At 31.8% G+C, this 21,016-nt stretch overlaps 1 protein-coding gene across 16 annotated transcripts in view; it reads right to left on the bottom strand.

Moving 5' to 3' along the window:
* The window catches only part of kis (chromodomain helicase DNA binding protein kismet), a 108,428-nt gene that overhangs the window by 80,372 nt on the left and 7,040 nt on the right, over positions 1-21,016 (bottom strand). The window contains exon 1 of one of the 16 annotated variants that reach the window (XM_075297529.1): positions 4,924-4,942. The exons of 14 other annotated variants lie outside the window; for them this stretch is intronic. The gene's annotated coding sequence lies outside the window, so the exon portion shown is untranslated. Of the gene's footprint in view, positions 1-4,846; positions 4,866-4,923; positions 4,943-21,016 lie in introns of those variants that run through there. One more of the 16 variants, XM_075297530.1, reaches the window with a different exon arrangement.

Below are 21,016 nucleotides of genomic sequence, written 5' to 3'. Positions count from 1 at the left end.
GTAAGTTCTCCCTTTTTGTAGAATTAACAACTTTCCCTTATAGGTGCAAGCTAAAATCAACATGTAAATCTTCGACACATTTACAATTCAAGGGATATTTAATTATACACTCAAAAAAATGTGACGCTATTGCCAAGATCATAACATAATTGCAAATATTGAAACAAACTTCTAAAGTGAAACTAGAAAGCATTAATTTGGACGAAAAAAAAATGTTGGTCATAACAACAACCAAAATTTGATCAAAAACTTCCAAATGAGTTTGATAGGGTATTGGTAAAATTTTCTAGAAATTTTGATCGATTGTTTTTGTTTCGAGTGGCAACCGTGCTTGTAACATGAATCTTAAAGCCGACATTTGGACTTTTTTCAAAATTTAACAAAAAAGTCGATGCTTTTTAATATTGAAAAAAATTGACCTGTCGAATTTTTCAAAATTTAAAAAAAAAAATGGAAATTTTGTTTTTTTTTTCGCTTTTTTAATTTTTAATTCGAAGTGATTTGTAGGGCCGATTTTCTTTTGTTTTCGTTGAAATGTAGCAACATTGGCGAAGCATGATTGCGATTTTTGGCTCTCAATGAAAAAAGATTTTTTGATTAGCAAAACCCAGATATCTCCTAAACAAGCATTCTGAATGCATCAACCGCTTCTGCAGGAGTCGAAAAACGTTGACCTCTCATTTTATGTTTTACGTACGGGAATAAATAGGACATTCGGTGCCAAGTCAGGACTATACGGCGGATGACCCATCAAATCGATTTTTTTTGAATATAGTTGCGCACTGTCGTGGTGAGGAATGATCCGTTTTCCGCTGATGGTTTTCTCGATTTGTTGGAAAACAACTGACAAACAAATGTTTGTGTAATACTCAAAATTTACTGTTCTGCAGCACTCGGAGAAAAGCTCACGCCTATGCTAGCACAATGGACTGAATAGTCTAAGTGAGCCTGAAATATCGGGCTGCCTCTATACCTAACCTAACAATATTTGTATATAGCACCACAAGTAGTTATGATACCAGTAGCGTTGCCAAAGGTCATGAAATGGTTCGTCGTGTGAAAATTCAAATTCAACATAATCGACGCTCTCCAATCATTTTCGACAAGGGCCTTCGGAGTCAGGACACACAAACGTTACGGCCATAGTGCATCGTGTTAACCAAGAATGATACAAAAAAAATCATATTCCAAACATTGTTTTATTCCTTCGCAGAGACTGCCCAGATTCAATCCGATGTAATTTTTGTATTTTAGCCAATTGATCTTGCTATTCGTTTGGATTGGGCGTTGGGAATAATCGTTATACAGAAAATGGACACAAGGACAGGTACAGGCCTAAACCCTGATGTGTCTCTTTCTTGCTGTGCTATGGTCGGACAGGACTAACCTAATAGTATAGCTCTGGCATTATTTACAAATGTAAATATTTCATAATGTAGAGGTAATGTAGAAAAAAAGCGCGTATTGTCAATACGACTACAATTTGTCAAAATCTAATAAAGAGAACTGACGAAAATTAAAATTTCGAAATTCTCGACATTTTGGACTGCATTTTATTTACAGTGCACTCGCGGTAACGTGAACTAAAACCAAGCAAGTTCACGTTAGCGAACTTCAGCGAATTTCAGAACAAAACATAGCCATATTGGAGCACATGTTGTCGTCTTCGCAGGTTTACACGTTCTAGCGTGATAGTCTTTTATTTTTGTTATTAGTAATATTAAAAACTTTATTTAATTTCATGAAAAAATTAAAAAAAGAGATCGGAAATATATCGGTGGGTATGGAATTATAAAGCAATTTAAATTAATAATTAAAATTCACGAAAAAACCAAACTAGCACCCATGTTCCGATATCCACTTCCACTATTCACGTCAAATCCACGAACGTGAAAATTTGGTGTTCTTAATTCCACGTTCTTTTTTGAAGTTTTCTGTAACCAGCTGGGTTGCACAAATCACCCAAAAATTCACTAAAGCGGAAATCAAAATAAGTGGAATCAATAGACTTATTATAATTTATTATTTTTTGTAATTAAAAATGACGCAGTTCTAATAAAACACATGTATAAAATATAAAACATTTCAAATTTTTTACGCGAGTACTTTTTTTTTTAACCGGAAATACACCCATATTGGACATAATTCAACTTTCACCAAGACTTTTGCAAGTGAATTGATTTCACGAAAATTCCGGTGAAAGTGGATTGTAGGACACCAAAATCGTGGAATTGATTCACATTCACCTGGAAGTGGATTTGGGAACATGGGCATAGATCACTAAAAAATTCCGTATGTGTATTTGAAATTGTACTTGGCATTGTGAATCTGTTTTTAACGTCAAATTTCATGTTTTTCAGCGTAACGGAGTAGTTAGTGTATGAAAAAGCGTGTTCACGTTATGCGGTGTTCACGTTAAGCGGTGTTCACGTTACCGCGAGTGAACTGTATAACACAAAAATACTAGTAATGGTAGGTAAAAGACACCAATTTACAGATGGTCGGGGGAAGATATTTAAAAAGCATTGGCATTAGTACAAGGGCAACCAATTAATCACCTCTGAAAACTTACAGCAGGACTAGATAGGATATGGCATAATACCAATATTTTGGATAGACATATTTCGATAAAGATCATAGTTAATATACCCTAAGCAAATAGTGTAGGATACAAATATTAAATATATTCATTAGAGTGACCGCAACTTATATGGGGTAAAACAAGTATATACAGCACTAAGTTCGGCCGGGCCGAATCTTAAATACCCACCACCATGAACCAAATATTAGGGTTTCCTTTGAAATTTCAGGAGGGCTTGAGGACTTGAGGACACTTCCCGAACATAAATTTAAAGATTTCACCTATGAGGACTATATCAGATTCTGGATTTATAAGAACCATTTTTGTTTGAGTTTTAGAGGAATCATTAACATCTCTTGTAAGTGTGCAAGAAAATTGTAAAATAACGTCTTAATTTGAAATCTTAAATCTGTGGAAGTAAAATCTGGAAATTTTACATTGAGTTTCAAGCAAATTTCATGATCAGTGCGCCTTCTACACCGTCAAGAAGTGAAGTCGGTCTATATGGAGGCATTATCAAATGGACCGATAAAAACTTAATCCGATACACGTTTTTGTGAGCCTAAAATATCACAATATTTACAAATTCAGGCAAATCAGATAAAAACTACGGTTTCTAGAAACCCAAGGAGTTAAATCGGGAAATCGGTCTATATGGGGGCTATACCAAAATATGAACCGATACTCATCATTTTCGGCACACCTCTTTATGGTCCTAAAATACCTCTAGATATCAAATTTCAGACAAATTGGATAGAAACTACGGTTTCTATAAGCCCAAGACCCATAATCGGGAGGTCGTTTTATTTGGGGGCTATACCAAAACATGGACCGATACTCACAATTTTTGGCACACCTCTTTATGGTCATAAAATACCTTTAGATTTCAAATTTCAGGCAAATTGGATAAAAACTACGATTTTTATAAGCCCAAGACCCCAAATCGGGAGGTCGTTTTATATGGGGACCATACCAAAACATGGACCGATACTCACAATTTTTGGCACACGTATTTGTGGTCCTACAATACCTCTATATTTCCAATTTCAAGTAAATTGAATAAAAAATGTGGTTTCTATAAGCCCAAGAAGTAAAATCGGGAGATCGGTCTATATGGGGGCTATACCAAAACATTGACCGATACTAACCATTTTTGGCACACCTCATTATGGTCATAAAATATCCCTAGATTTAAAATTTCAGGCAAATTGGATAAAAACTACGATTTCTATAAGCCCAAGACCCCAAATCGGGAGGTCGTTTTATATGGGGACCATACCAAAACATGGACCGATACTCACAATTTTTGGCACACGTATTTGTGGTCCTGCAATACCTCTAGATTTCCAAATTCAAGTAAATTGAATAAAAACTGCGGTTTCTATTAGCCCAAGAAGTAAAATCGGGAGATCGGTCTATATGGGGGCTATACCAAAACATGAACCGATACTCACCATTTTTGGCACACCTCTTTATGGTCATAAAATACCTCCAGATTTCAAATTTCAGGCAAATTGGATAAAAACTACGATTTCTATAAGCCCAAGACCCCAAATCGGGAGGTCGGTTTATATGGGGACTATATCAAAACCTGGACCGATATAGCCCATCTTCGAACTTGACCTGCCTGCAGACAAAAGACGAGTTTGTGCAAAATTTCAGCACGATTGCTTCATTATTGAAGACTGTAGCGTGATTACAGACAGACAGACAGACGGACAGACGGACATCGTTATATCGTCTTAGAATTTCTCCCTGATCAAGAATATATATACTTTATATAGTCGGAAATCGATATTTCGATGTGTTACAAACGGAATGACAAACTTATTATACCCCCATCACCATTCTATGGTGGTGGGTATAAAAAATGTCGGAATCTTGTTCGCCTTAACCCCACAAAACGAATCCCCTTTCCAGATATTGGGATAGCCAAAATTTGAGCCCGATAAAACGACGTTAACACGTGCCGCCAAACTTTTTGGCCAAAAAATTCGTTTTTTTTTTCAGATTTTGAACGACGAGCGGCACGTGTTAACGTCGTTTAATCGGGCTCAAATTTTGGCTAGCCCAATATCTGGAAAGGGGATTCATTTTGTGGGGTTAAGGCGAATTTTTTTGGCCCATATAAGTTGCGGTCACTCTAATATTCATAAAAACATTATAGTCATTCGCTGATTTCAATTAATGAATTTAAATTTAGAACAAATCATATAAAATTAAATAAAATATATTGATAATATTTAATATAAAGGCAAAATGCACAAATATTTTTGTTGTGTATCACAGAAGTCTTGGGCTTTTGGAAAGGCATTTGAAGTATTTTTGTGTTTAGCAAATACATTTGAGTCATTAGTCCACAATCAATCTTGATTATCTGAAATGAAAAAAAAACGAGAGAAAAAATTAAATTAATAATTAATTTCAGCAAATACGTGGAAAATAATATTAGTCAAATCACATACTATCGCATATGCATGTATGTAAATTTTAAAATATTCATATTCTGATATAGCAGGCTAATTTCTAGTATTGAGATCACTATGACGGTATGAGGTATTTTTAAATATACAACTGTAATACAGAGTTACAATTAAATCCCCCCTAATTATAGATTAGCTGACAGGGAATTTTAACCAATTCAAACGACTATATTTTTTCCATGATATTAATTTTTATTGATTCAAGTGATAAAAAATTGTGAACGCTTAACAATTTTCACTCGTTTTTTCGTCACTGATTTGTATTCATGAGTGAGGATGACTCGTTACGGCAAATATCGTAGAAATTTTCGTGAAGACGTAACAATTTTCAATAGAGTATGATCGATTATTCTATAAAATCAAAAAAAAAAAAACTATATATATATTTTTTTGAAAATATTTGTTTTTAATAATATTCATTTTTTCGCAACAATAGAATTTTTTATGCTTCTTATAAATCACTTCACTTTATATATTTTTCTTATTTGAATTGCTATTGAATATTTGCATTGGACATTTAAGGGGAAAAGCTATACGCTTATGCATATCAAATGGCAGCTAAACCAAAAATTTTAGCACAAACATACAACGTACAGCATTACCCCTCAAAGATCCTGCAGGTTTTTAGCAATTTTTTCTAATATTATATCACATTACATAATTAAGCACTTTTATTTAGATTATATTACTAAACCGAGAAAAAAAAATATTGTCATTAGCACAGAAATTACATATCTTAACGAAATGTTACCAAGTTCACACTCATTCACACTCCTATATCTGTCAAACTACACGGACGAAAAATACTATTTTTCATATGTTTGGGTGTAAAAATTATATGTTTGGAACTAAAATTTTTAACACAATATTTTTAGGTGCAAGCATATAATGTTCATAAACTAGCATAACATATTTGGGACATATATGTTAATATGTTAGAACATATTATGTTTGGGACATAAAATGTTTGTAAATATAATATGTTTGGCTGCAAACATATATTAATTTAGAAATAGCCTATAAACATATATTATGTGTTTAGAAAGAGAGACCTAGAGAGTATGCTGCAAGTAAAATAATGGAAGTAACCAATTGGTGCCATAAAAATAAATCCACATAAAGAAAATTTCATTAAAATTTTTTCTACCAGTGTATGCCTGAGGTGAAACTTAATATGTTTTAAAAGAACAAGCAATATTTTGTTTGGACCAATCATGAAAATATATATGCTTGAAGCAAAATGTGTTTGGGGCATATGTTACAGAAGCGATTTTTTTTGATGGTGTAGATATGACTGCAACATATTTTGTTTATTTGTTTTTATTGGCAACTCATTATATTGTTTACAACACATTAAATATAGACGCAAAGTAAATGGTACACATAAAAAAATTTTTTTTTCTGATTCAATCACGAAATTGATCCAATTAATTTTTAATTGAAATGTTTTCAATCATAGAAATGATAGTATCAATTAAAAAATTAATTGAAGGCCAAGTAAAAAGTTAATTGATCGAATTAAAAAATTTTTTTCTGATTCAATCACGAAATTGATCCAATTAATTTTTAATTGAAATGTCTTCAATCATAGAAATGATAGTATCAATTAAAAAATTAATTGAAGGCCAAGTAAAAAGTTAATTGATCGAATTAAAAAATTAATTGATACTACTATTTTTGTGATTGATTTTTGTTTCAATTAAATAATTTGTTGAATCAATTAAATTTTTAATTTAATATTTTTTAAAAATCAATTAAAATATTAATTGGAAAAATTTTCGTGAATTTTTTTTGTGTGTAGTTACTTTCGAAAATATTTTTTGAAATTGGTTTGGAGCCATGGGAACCTAAAAAATTCTTGAGTAGAAAGGCTTCATGGACTTTTATATTTGGGGTCTTTTGGATAGCAACTGAAGATGTAAAACGAAAAAATTCATTATGCAGGAATAGGCCAAAATTCCGATAGGATATAATTGTGCAAAATGTAATTGATTTTCTGAAAAAATTCAAAATTCTGAATGAAATTTGAATTTTATCTTCCCTCCCCTAACTTGACGTGTTGAAACTCATTATGTTGTTTGCAAGACATTAAATCTAGACGCAAAGTAAATGGTAGTTACTTTCGAAAATATTTTTGGAAATTGGTTTGGAGCCATGGGAACCTAAAAATTTCTGGTGTAGAAAGGCTTCATGGACTTTTACACTTGGGGTCTTTTCGATAGCAAGTAAAGATCTAAAACGAAAAAATTCATTATGCAGGAATGGGCCAAAATTCCGATAGGCTATATTTGTGAAAATTGTAATTGATTTTCTGAAAAAATTCAAAATTCTGAATGAAATTTGAATTTTATCTTCCCTTCCCTAACTTGACCTCTTTAAACTTATTTTTTCCGAACTTAAAAAAAACTCAATGGACCCCACCAAGGATGCCTTTTTTGCAGGCCGAGAAAACTTATTTTAAATAAATAAACAAATATATACATTCAAAACAATGAAAAGCTTAAGCGAATAAGTTCAATCTCCGCATGGCATTGTACCAACACCGTAGCTTTTAAAACGACAGTCTCGATAACACTGAATTCTGGATACGAGCATAGGCAATACTACGAGGAGATGCAGTAAAAATAACCCATCAAAAATTACACAAAAAGTGATTCCAATGAATGAAGCAAAGGCGAGAATAGAAAAAAATCCTTAATATTACAGCTATTGATTTTTTTTTTGTCTAGAAATTCCCTATGATAAGAGAAGAGAAGCGAAAAATACGTCGTAGACGCGAATTACACCCAAATTCAGGTTCCATAGAAAAGGAAGGGGGGAGGAACCAACCGAAAAAAGGTAAATGACAATGGAAAATGGGAATAAAATAGTTTTCATTATAATCCCCCCACCCCCACATTCTATGCTGAACAACAACAACAACAAACAAATCAAACTACCATGTCCAACAAACGAAGCCCATCGTATTCAGTAGTGGGTGGTGTAGGGTGGGGATTATTTGCTTCGAAAGGAGGAGTTAATTTAAATTTGCTAGAGTTTAAGTTTTAACATTTTGAAACCGTATTGTAGTCTAAAAATGTCATAAGTTATAAATAGTTCATAAATTAATAAGTATTACCCTTAACAATAATATTAGAAAAAAAGTATGGGAACTTACACAAAGACTTATACTGAAGCCTTGTTTTCAGTGAAAATCCTATGCGAGTGGGTGGTATGGTGGCCCACAAAAAAAAAATATATTTGAAACCAGACATTCATTTCGCACAAACATTCACTCACACACACACTCATCTCACTTACATAGGAGGAGAATAGATACTTCATAATTTTTTTGTAATGCAAGTATTCATCTAATATGTCACCGTATCACTTCTCATGGAGATTTTTCACTTTGCAATTTCAACAAACATTTTCGTTATAAAATGAATTTATTTTGCTATTTTAGTTTTAGACAATTTTTATTTTTATCACTGTATTAAATTCGCTCAATAATTTTCAAATAGAACTATCAAAAATGTTAGCATGTTGCTGACACTATAATTCGGTCTGACTCTGCTGCTGTTAGATAGATGGTGTACAAAGGAAAATTTTTATGTGATATGTCAAAGACCAAAAAAGGATGAACAGGATTTTTTCTGTTTTGGCGAGAGAGTAAATTGTCATGCTCCATTATAGAGTCTGTCAAACTTGCCTAAATTCCTGTCATATCTATTTTTCGCTCTCGTGCTCATGTACGATTTTTGTCTCTCGTCCATGACAATTTGTTATACTGTGTTGTTGTTACATTATAGTGACCAGGGTTGCCATTAACTAATTTTGTATATATGGTGTATTAGAAGAGAGAAATATTTCAACTAAAAAAACCATATACACTTGAAATTGAAAGGAAAAAAATCTACACTAATAAACGTTCATTATGTAGCTCAATCAGATTATTCAAGAACAAGGAAAATTATGACAACCCTCAAAAAAATCAACGAACGATTTTAACTTTATTTTAGTTGATGAAAATTATTACTATCATAATTAATTAAAAGTATCATAATTAAGTTAATTTTTGTTAAATTTTGCCAAAGGTGAGAAAATGATCCCTTAATTCGTTATTAACCCTGGACAGTCATCCTTCGTCAAAATGACGATGCGTAATTTCATTTCCGATCTAAAATGCATTTTAGTCGATTGGGAAATGATAAATTTAAGTTATACAAATGCAAATATTTTATGAATTTTTGTTGTATACTAATTAAGAACAAAATGAATAAGAAAATAAATTAAATTTTGGTTCACATTTTTGCTCACAGTGCAAATTATAGCATCTTGAAATCAGCCGTAGTCAAAATGACGAAGGATGACGTTAGTGTACAAAAAATAAGGATGACTGTCCAGGGTTAACATATATGTGACAAACATGTTCCATGTTCCTCGCCCGAAAGTAATATTTTGCACTTGAAACATGATGATCCCCTTCCTTCTCTGTGTGTACGAGTACTTTATTTGCATGAACTAAAAATTAAAAAAATAATGTTTTATACAAATGGAGTACATAATTTTATTAAATTCGTATAAAATAGTTCTTGTTTTTCTAAAATACTTTTTTTTAATTGTATCTGTGTTATAATCATATAGCCCCAAAAATATTTTAATAATTTTTAATTCTATTTTTTGATTCAAAATATAAAATTTTCTTAAACAAAAGAAAAAATTTGCTATTTTTTTAATATATATTTTTTCAATTTGACAAAAAGTATTAAATTGTATTGTATCATGTAAATTATGTTAGTTAAAAATTTCTAAAATAAACCTAGATAAACCACAGCTAGCATCTACAGAGTTACATTTGGCCCTAAACCCGGTATACAACGAATTTTGCTACCGTTGAGAAATAAATAGGACATTTTGCTGGCGAAATTTTCGGTAGCATGATGTAATTGATTGTCTATATTTTCTCTTATAAAAATACATAGCAAAACTGCTTTATTTGGCATACAGCAGGCTTTAACTACAATATTTTTTGTGCCACGAGTAAAAAGATTTTTATTGCTTGAGGAGTAATATATAACAATACTCCATCTCGTGGCCTATTAGGTTTGAAAACATTATTTGTTTGGTAGTGTACAAGAATCATAAAAAAAAAACATTTTTTGTTATTAGGTCTAGAATTTAAAATTTAACACAATGGCAACCCTCTTTCGTGTTTTGTAAAGGCAGGACATGCAATGAACGGCATTTTCGAAATGATGACAGATCTACTATGGAGAACAAAACAAAACAACAAAAAGGATATAAAGCAAAACAAGTGTCAAATAAACGATGTTAAAAACAATATACAAGTAAAATACCCAAACAGGATAGATAAAAGTAGACCCTGAGTGTCATTTGGCTTTTGTATTGCACAGACACAAGGCAGCAGAATTTGTGGACACGATGGTTTTGTACTATAATTTACACTTTGAAACAGAAATTGAATCCACTTCGAATAATCGTTACAAATTTGGTTGTAGCAAACTATCACACATATTTTAAACAAAAAATAATCGGTACTCGGGGAAGCTGTCTTAATTTCAGAAGAATTGGTCGGAAAAATGCCTTCCGACAGCTTAACGTGAAAGTGAGATTCACAAGGATTATATGCAAAAGGATAAATTGACAAAAAATGGATCTTTTTAGCAAAGAAAAAATTTCCCCCTTTCACTGAGGTCGAATTTTTCACTTTTTTTAATTTGAGAAAGGCTTTCTTCCAAAATTTAAAAAATCGAAATTTTTACCGAATAATCAGCACACCCAGACTTTATTTATTTAAAGAAATAACATAAAAAGTATAGAAAAAATCGATCCACTTGGCGCAGAATAAAACTACTTTCACTACGGTAATACACACATTTTCTATATACACACAAAAAAATTTTTTTCTGATTCAATCACGAAATTAATTGAACCAATTAATTTTTTAATTGAAATGTCTTCAATCACAGAAATGATAGTATCAATTAAAAAATTAATTGATCTAATTAAATATTTAATTGATACTATTAATTTGGTTGATTGATTTTTATTTCAATTAAAAAATTTGTTGAATCAATTAAATTTTTAATTGAATATTTTTTAAAACTCAATTAAGATTTTAATTGCAAAAATTTTCGTGAAATTTTTTTCTGTGTATATATATGTATATATTTTTTTCAACTTTTGGAGTATACGGCTGTTTCCAAATTTGGGAAAATTGACTAAAATTTTGCGCATTGGTTAAATCGTATGATTTTATCAAAGAATTTTCTCGTCGATATTGGGCACCTACAAAAGTCAATTAGTGTCGATTACAAAAAATTAACTTCGACAAATAGTTGGATTTGTATCCCTCATCGAAAAATCGATTTTCCACATTTGTATAATTGGGCGGAAAAGTTGGCGGCTTATTAATGCTATTTCATGAAGCTCCCTTAAGGCTTTAACTGTCGGTTAACAGAAAGTAAATAGTCGATTTGTATCCCTCATCGAAAAATCGATTTTCCACATTTGTATAATTGGGCGGAAAAGTTGGCGGCTTATTAATGCTATTTTCATGAAGCTCCCTTAAGGCTTTAACTGTCGGTTAACAGAAAGTAAATTGCAGGCATCTTCTCTCTGCTTAATATTTTTCAGCAGTTAAGTTCCTAACTGCCATATGGGATATATAGGCAAGATGGCAGATATATCCAATGGGGTGTCTTATATGTAGAGAAAGCATATTAAAATTTCAAGACTTTGTGGTGCTATAGACAGAGAGAAGGAATATGATCACCTCAAACATGTTTCAAGAGCAAAATGTTATTTTTTGGATGGCGACCATGTAACATGTTTCTCAATGTTGTTTTCTCGCCTAACATAACATGTTTTCCGAAAACATATACATAATTCCCGATAAAATAAAATCGTTGCGATAAAAATGTTGCATGGTCACCATCCAAAAATAACATTTTGCTCTTGAAACATGTTTGAGGTTATCATATTCCTTCTCTGTGTGAAGTTCATATACCAGGCTTGCGTAACAAAGATGATGAGATCGATCCCAGTTTCGGCCGAATACCAAAAAGTGTTCAAACTATTATAAGGTTTTCCCCTGCCAATGAGCTAAATATGAAATCGAGCAGCACTCAGAGATAATAGTGAAGTTCACCACAATGGACTGAATAGTCTAAGTGAGCCTGAAATAACGGTCAGTCACTATATCCAAGCTATTGAAAGCTCTGTAGGTGAAAATTAGGGAATAAATAAAGTGAAATTATCTCATTGTTATTGCTGGGTATCGATGAATATAACCGTGATTTTATATTTTAGTGATTTCTATAAATGCGCGTAATAATTTTTGTTACTTTATATATAAACATTGTCTATGTAGGTTTGTGTGAGTGCGTTTGTTCATAATTTAAAAATATTACAGTTAAGAAGACCAACGAAACTGTACTTTTTGGGGTGTTTGTTGATGGATGTGTGTACTGTTGCTGTGGTTGCTGCTATATTGTCTGTCGTCGGTTGATTGTGTGATTTTTAGATGTTGCAAATGAGAGCTAAAATCGATTATAGTTGACGATAATAATATGGTATAAAATGTATAATTGTTTTGTGAGAATGTATGGACACATGCATGAACGTAATAGTAGGTAAACTACACATTTATACACATGTCACACATCGCCTCCTCGTCATCGCTTCACATACATAGTATGTATATATGTACGTAAGAGTTTTGAACGCACTTTAATTTAAATGACGTCTTTCGGCCAGATGTAAATGTATATTTGGAATATGTGCGGGGTACATACATATGTATGTCATGGTATTGGGAAAAGAACGTTAAAATGTTTATCCGCAAGAAAATGAAAACTCATCTTAATCGCCATCTTCATGAAATGAATTTGTGTATAGGTATACTATACGGTAAAGTCTGGTACTAAAATCGCGATTAATCACACATTATATTAAAATGGTCGAGGGTTTGCTGTATTTTACAGCGAACAAAGTATTTGAAAGTTGTTGCATAGATATATTATATATTGCGTTGAGCAACATTATACATTTATATTACATTTTTTATCCATAGATTATTTTAAATATTCTATATACATACGAAACATTGATTAATAATAAACTTGAGTCTTTGCCAATTCACACTTAAGAAATAGTGGGAATAAAGAATTCATGGAGAAATCGTTAACGTAGCATAAAAACTACATTGTTGTACCAAAACAGATACACATTTATCAACTTGATCAAAGGTTATTTGTGTGTTATTACTAGAATGTTTATTTTGAAAATATGTTGAAATTGCTTTTGTTGTTTTTTTTTTGGAAATCTCATTGATTTCAATGTGAAAATTCCTCCTTCACTAAATGGCATCTTCAAACACAACTTTGCTCTTTATAACTCTCCCTCTTACACTAAAATAGAACAAAATACTCTCTTGGCTCGGAATGCTCTTTGACTGTATAAGAACTGTTATTTAGACATGACTAAAAATAAGGTAGATGCAATGCAACTCTAATTAAGCTGTTGTATAATTCAATTCGGAGCAATATAAATCATCATGAGCAAACTGATAATCACTGCACATTTTCCCAGCCAATACAACAACAATAAAAACTTCTGATATTTATTAAATTTTATTCCATAAGAAAGATATTTGTTGCCAAATATACTCCACTTAAAGTTTACGCCAATTTATTTAGAAATCTTATTCTTTGGCAAGTTAGAGATCATTGAACTCTTTACAGCAGAGATTGTAATATTTTTTTTATTTATTACTAAATACAAGAGTATAATAATGACTTTGTTTTGTGGGTTGATCACTAGCAGAATGTGGTTACGATGTACATGCATGTATATGTGTATGTACGAATATTTTAGACAATAAAAAGTAACGTTAAATGAGTCTTATTCGTTTATTCATCTAGCATTAAACTCGTTTCCTATTTTCTATTTTTTTGTTAGTTCTATAAAAACCGCTAATAATCACAATCTTGTTTTTCTCCATTTTGTTGTTGTTAGTTTTTTTTATTATTCATTTTGAATGGCAAGTCTACAACATGTCTGCCATTGTGTTTATGCAGTAGTAGACTACATATTTCTGCAATACGCAATGGCAATATGATTTACAGTGTTGTATAAATCGAGTGATCAACATGCGTTTGATTTAAGAACTAGAGAAATGCTTGTAGTCAATACTCTCAATTTCGATAAATCGTAATGTCCAATACATAATATACATTTACAGCAGAAATTTAATCGCATTAGTTGGTAACACATTTGATTATTCGAATTCAACCTGAATGTTATGCATATGTATTGGCGTCTGTATAGAAATTTAACTTATTGAAATTGTAGCAGCGCTAATTTAGAGCACTGGCGTTAAAGCGTTAGCATAGTTATTATGTTATTGTCTTATGTAAATGTTATGTTTCACTTGTTAACATAATTTAATTTGGTCATGCATATATTAATATGGTTAACTCACAAATACAAAGATAATTTTGTGCTTCTCAATTCTATTCTCACATTTTATTGGCAAGTTATTCTCACTAAAATAACTGTTGTCTTTTTTTGCATAGCATAGCTATTGTACATAGCATTACTTGTTTTTTGATTTTGATCATTTGTTAGTAACTTTCTTGTGGTCGATTTGACAAAAAAACAAATTTTATGTTAAATATTCAGAGTTAACCTTAATATATATAAACTATTAATAAAATTTATTCCTGTACTTGTTTGCAAATAAACGAACAGAAAAACGGAAATTATTTCTGTTCAGAAGGCAAACTTAATAATAAATATAATTACAAAGCCGTTTCTTTGTGGTTTCCACAGGTTATTCACGATATTCTTATACGTAATTAGAAGTGATGTGGTCAGTATGGGAGCAGTTGTGTTTGAAGAGAGAGAAGTTCACCAATGTGGTATCACAATGGACTGAATAGTCTAAGTGAGCCTGATACATCGGGCTGCCACCTAACCTAACCATGGGAGCACAATTTTTAAAGAACGAATAAACTTAAAAAAAAATTCCCATTATAGGAAAATAGATAAACAATTTATCATTACATGTACTTAAAATCTACAAGAAAGTCTTGAATGCAAATACATACATATATGAGTACAAATTATTTTTCGCTACCCATTTGGTAGGTCATCGGTAATGCAGACAATAGTCTACTGTTCATATTGAACGAAATTCCCTTGTTAAATCCTTGTTCTAAGTAATGGCTTTTGAGTCCCTTGGAAATATTTTGGAATTTAGCGGAGCCCAAACTCTAGTAATTCGATGCCTATGGCATAGTCAAAGGGTGAAAAAACAATGACATAAATGAAGGCCATGATTAAACTGAGAAATATATTACAGTGAAACCTCTCAAACGTGGACACTCAGAAAAGCAGACAGCTCACAAACGTGAACAAGTTACGTGAGACGTTTCCTATATTGTCACATAAAAATTAACCTCGTATAAGTGAACGCCTCCCGAATGTGGTCAACATTTAGAGGACTGTGGTTGTCCACTTTTGAGAGGTTTCACTGTATATACAATTAGAAGAGCATTCAGTTAGGTTAGATGCTCTTCTTCGAGTGTTAAACATCGCTTCACAACTTAAAGAGAAAATAGTGATGATTACTCAGCTACCAAGAACACTCTGGCATGGGTACATAAATATTTAAATTAGAAGGACATTCCGGCCATGACACCCAACATGGGTGATTCCATAAAACAAAAATGTCTCATATTCAAAGCAACAGCAAGAAGCAAAAAAAAATCAATCGTTATAAATCTGCGACAACAACAAACAGGTAAGCACACACAGTACAATAAGTAGTTACACTCAACAACAACAAAGATGACTACGGTGACGACGACGACAACCAACAATGGCAAGAAGGAAAAAAGTACAGTTGGGCAAAAGAAAAAATTAACATCAAATATAATCAAAAGTATCTAAAGTGTAGCACCACCACACAATAACATGAGAAGAGAACGCGCGCGGCAGTGACAGCTATATAACAACAACAACACCATCATCATCATCTATAGCCGAGCAATAGTAAAAACAATACGAAAAAAATTGTTCAGAAAAAAAACGACGAATGATTGGATTTTTTATTTTACGATTTTGTAGAGCAACCTCTTCTACTTCTCTTCATCATCTGGTGAGTGTTTTAACTACTTCTTCGAAAGACCAAACACCCGCTCGATATAATATGTATGTCGTTATTGCTTCTGCTTGCTACTGTGTATTCTTTTATTTTTTGCCTGCTTTGTGGATTTGCCGTTTTATTCCACACTTTTGTTGTTGTTGTCTCATATAAAGATGAAATAAATAAAATAAATGTAGAAATGAATGAATGGGAATTGGATACATTTTAAAGGTTGTGTAGTGGTTTAGGTTATATGGTATGTATGAATGGACGGACTGACGATTTGATGCGAACGAACTATGGACAAATGCATGACACACACCACAATTTGGGGTGGCAAATTCTTCCAACTACATACACATTTTTCAAGCCATCAATATTAACTGCCATAAAAAAACTGAAATCGTAACTCAACTTTGAATTAACCTATTTTCTAGTATTGGCCTACGGAATGAATTTTTCATCAGAGACATAATGAATGCTCCTTTCAACATCTCCCCATAATATTATATCTTTAAAAATATTAGCTCAGTTCGTGTACCCAATTACATCAAGAAGCCAGCGAAGGGAATGAATTCGACAATCGCCAAATAAAAAAGTTCAAGTCTTTATATCATATATTGCAAAGCACAGCTGTGAAGCGTAACCAGAAAACAGTGAAACTTTTAAGAAGTGGACACTCACGTTCGCCTTAAACCTCCGAAGGGCAAAATTTCCACGTATGGAATAGTACAGGTGTCGACGTATGTCTTCAATCACAGAAATGATAGTATCAATCACCAATGTCAATTAAAAAATTAATTGTACAACAAATTTTTGTGATTGACTTTTATTTTAATTAAAAAAAATTGTTGAAATTTAATTCTTTAATTGAATATTTTTAAAAATGTTCGTCATATTTTTTCTGTGTAGAGCGAATTATTTCATATTAGCTACAGTAGGTAAGGTATATAAGAAATTTTTCTACAAAAAAAGTATATAAGAATGTCGGTGGCGTTATGCAACTGATTTGGACAACCATTTTATGTCCCCACCCAAAAATAACATTTTGCCCTAGGTGATCATGTGTGTTCTGAAAAGCATTTTTTTCAGCAAATTAAAATAAGGAGAGTTAAATCAATTTGAAGTCGCTTCTTAATTTTTGCAAGAAAAGTATACGAACATACCTATTATTTGATTTTCAAATAGAGTAAATAGCGGCATATCAGAAAGCTTCAAATAAAAACAAAAATGCTAACTATTGACGTCTTTTGCAACAAGTCTATGTATTGTTAAAGTTCTTGTAAAAGGTATCACACTTTGGCAACTCTGTACATCAAAGATAATTTATGCAATACTAAAGTGGCGATTAGGGTTGTCATTTCGGACCGTGAATTGCATATAAAAGTATGTATACTACATATTTGTGATTTCAATATGTTTGGACGGCATCACGAAATGTGCCATAAATTCCATCCAGCTACATACAATAACATAAAATCCTATAACACATTTCCACCAAAGAGAAAATTATCAAGGGCAATCCCCTACTTTTCTGCAATCTCTAAGTGACTCTTCTTAACCCTGACTTATCTGCGAAACGAGGAAAATAGTATGGAGTAAGATAAAACGACGAAATTGAATTTATGTCCGCAAATCGAAATATTTTCCAGTTCAATAGAAAGTCAATTATATCCACTATCAATTGATTTTGTCAAAACTTATATGCATATTTTCAAATACATTTCTTGTATAGATAAACAACGTTCAAGACAGAACGATTGCTTGCCATAATAGACCTTGCCAAACTCTTTGCTCATTCGAAATAATATTGGAATAGGTCAGTAGCATGCTTTTCGAATAAATAACCTTGGAAGAAAAACATACCAAACTTTCAACATGCACATAAAAATACGATTTATTTGGCAATTCAAATATTTAAAAAGTATTTTTGTTTTTCCCAATGGCCAAGAAGTTATGTGCACAAAACTGCAACTATACATTCACAATTGAGAACTCATTACTGTTTATCTGGCAAAAAAACTGGAAGATCCACCAAGCAAAGTTTAATAAGGCAGGCTACTATTATCCGACGTGTGTATACTCCGTCATATCCGCCGATGCATACAAATGTGTTTACTGAAGTGAAATGAATAAACGTGTGTGCCGATTTCTATCTGTGGTTTGTGTGTATAGGAAATGTATGAGAAATGAAGTGCGCAAACGTCGAATTAATGTCGTTGAAACATGACAATGATTCTGCACGAAATCAAAGCTGAGAAATACATGTTTGCAACTATGAGAAAGCAAAGTGAGTGAAGAGCTACCAAAGAGAGTACAAACTCGACATTTGAATAGTGATGCCAATAAACCGCGTAGGTCTTCGTCAATGCCAATTTCCTAGATAAATGTCAATTGTTACGAGATAAACGCCGCTAAAATTATTGACATTTTCATATATTCAAATCATTGTCTTAATTTCAGCTTAATTCATATGTCGACCAAACTACAAGTGCAATTTAACCCTATAAACGCAAAGATGGTCCCATCAGCATTCATTATTTACAACGAAATATAAACCAATTATCAGAATAATTTATCAAATACATTTAGACTTAAACACAAACCTCTTGTAAAATTTGCCTTCAATGGACCTGAACAATAAAAAATATGTTCAATTTTTTTTTTATTGAAATACGCATTATTATTAAACAATATTCCCAAAAAAATAAAACAATTTGGAGAGAAACGTACACAGTAAAAATTTCACGGAAAATTTTCTAATTAAAATTTTAATTGAGTTTTAAAAAATATTCAATTAGTAATTTAATTGATTCAACAAAGTTTTTAATTGAAACAAAAATTAATAGTATTGATTAATTTTTAATTGATGTTCAATTAATTAATTTAATTGATATTATCATTTCTGCGATTGAAGACATTTCAATTAAAAATTAATTGGATCAACTAATTTCGTGATTGAAGACAAAAATATATTATTTTTTTTTTGTGTGTAGCAACGAGTGAAACAATTTCAAATGTTGAGTTCAACTTTATATATATAAAAAAAAAACTTCTTAAAAACCAAACCTCTAACTTGAATTTTGTAGATTTTTTAGTCGCGCCTGCCGTCTATTATATCGACTTAGTTCGCCTAGAACGTAGCCGGCATCTCACACAGAAAAAATTTCACGAAAATTTTTCCAATTAAAATTTTAATTGAGTTATAAAATATATTCAATTAAAAATTTAACCGATTCAACAAATTTTTTAATTAAACCAAAAATCAATCACAAAAATTAATATCATCAATAAATGTTTAATTGGATCAATTAATTTTTAATTGACTTCAATTTTTTTAATTGATACTATCGTTTCTGTGATTGAAGACATTTTAATTAAACAATTAATTGCATCAATTAATTTCGTGATTGAATCAGAAATTTTTTTGTGTGCATTAAGAATATCAAGGGGTTTTCAGTACATAAAACATATGAATGGTACATTCTATAAAAGTTACAGGAAAGTTCCACTACGAGAAAGAAATGGTGGACATGATTTTTTTAGCAAGTAACGTTACGACCAATGTTATTGCTTGCAAGCGGCTCCATAGCCACTTTCAAGCTTTTATACCGATAATGAATTACATTTACTTTGGCTAAAAGTTCGATGAAAACAAAACAGATCTATTTACAGTCACTCTTTTTGTAATTAATCGCATAGGTAAGGAAAATGTACTCGAATTAGCTTTAAATGATTTTTATAGGAAAATCGCCAAAGCTGGTAGTATATTATCATAGTTGGCATCACTTTGAAGAGGTTGACGTGCGCCAATATGAATGAATAACACAAAAAGAGCGTAAAATTACACTCTGGATGAGAGCAAACAAACACAAAAGACCAATGAAAACAAAATAGCTGATAAAACATCCGGTAAAAACGAAACTTGCAAAAGTATAACATGCCGGAATTGTACGAAAAGGCCGTAAATAAAAATAAACAAAAATGTATAAAGCAAAAACGAAATACAAAAGCAAAAAAATAATGTAGAATAAAAATCCGTATCACGTGTAGACTCGCCAGACTTTAGACAAGAAACAAAAATAACAACAACATGAACCGGCAGCAGACGACTAACAGACAGACAGACTAAACTTATACTGCTGCTGGTTGGACAGACAGGTTTTTCAATTTGTATGAACAAAATTTGTAAGGAAAACACGGACTGAATGGCGGGCAGTCGGTCGGCCGCCGTTTTGGCTGTTTCATGTGTTCATTGTTAAGAACCACATTTTTTTCATTCAATGGTAAGGTTGATTTTTTTTCTCTATGTAAAAAAAAAATATCACACACAAGGCACGACGACGGCACCACGAATCCCAAAACTTAAGTAAAAGAACAACAATAATAAAATAACGATAAAGCAATCGTTATATTACGGTATGCGAAAAAAATGTCGGCAGTAATAACACGAAGATGCAAATATGTATCTCAACAGCGCGACTTTTTTTCTTTTTCGAGTGGAGCAAGCAAGAGAGTGGTAAATGGCATGACTACTGACTGACTATTCATTTAGATTTCAGATCGATTTGTGTTCACAAATAAATTGCCTTTGTATGGCGAATCAAATTAAATGCAATTACAAAAGCAAAAAAAATATACATATGTATCAACAATAATGGCGACGAAGAAGTACCTATAGGCCACCTTAAGGATTTGCAACACTGGTGGTATATGCAGTTCGTTAAATAATCATGTCGGACAGGAAATAGAGATGGATTTCACATTTACATCCTATGACACTTCATGTAATACATT

The sequence above is a fragment of the Haematobia irritans genome, chromosome 2, assembly GCF_050003625.1.
Source record: "Haematobia irritans isolate KBUSLIRL chromosome 2, ASM5000362v1, whole genome shotgun sequence".
Classification (NCBI taxonomy): domain Eukaryota; kingdom Metazoa; phylum Arthropoda; class Insecta; order Diptera; family Muscidae; genus Haematobia; species Haematobia irritans.
The sequence above is the reverse complement of the archived record's forward strand: the minus strand, read 5'-3'. Positions and strand labels throughout refer to the sequence as shown.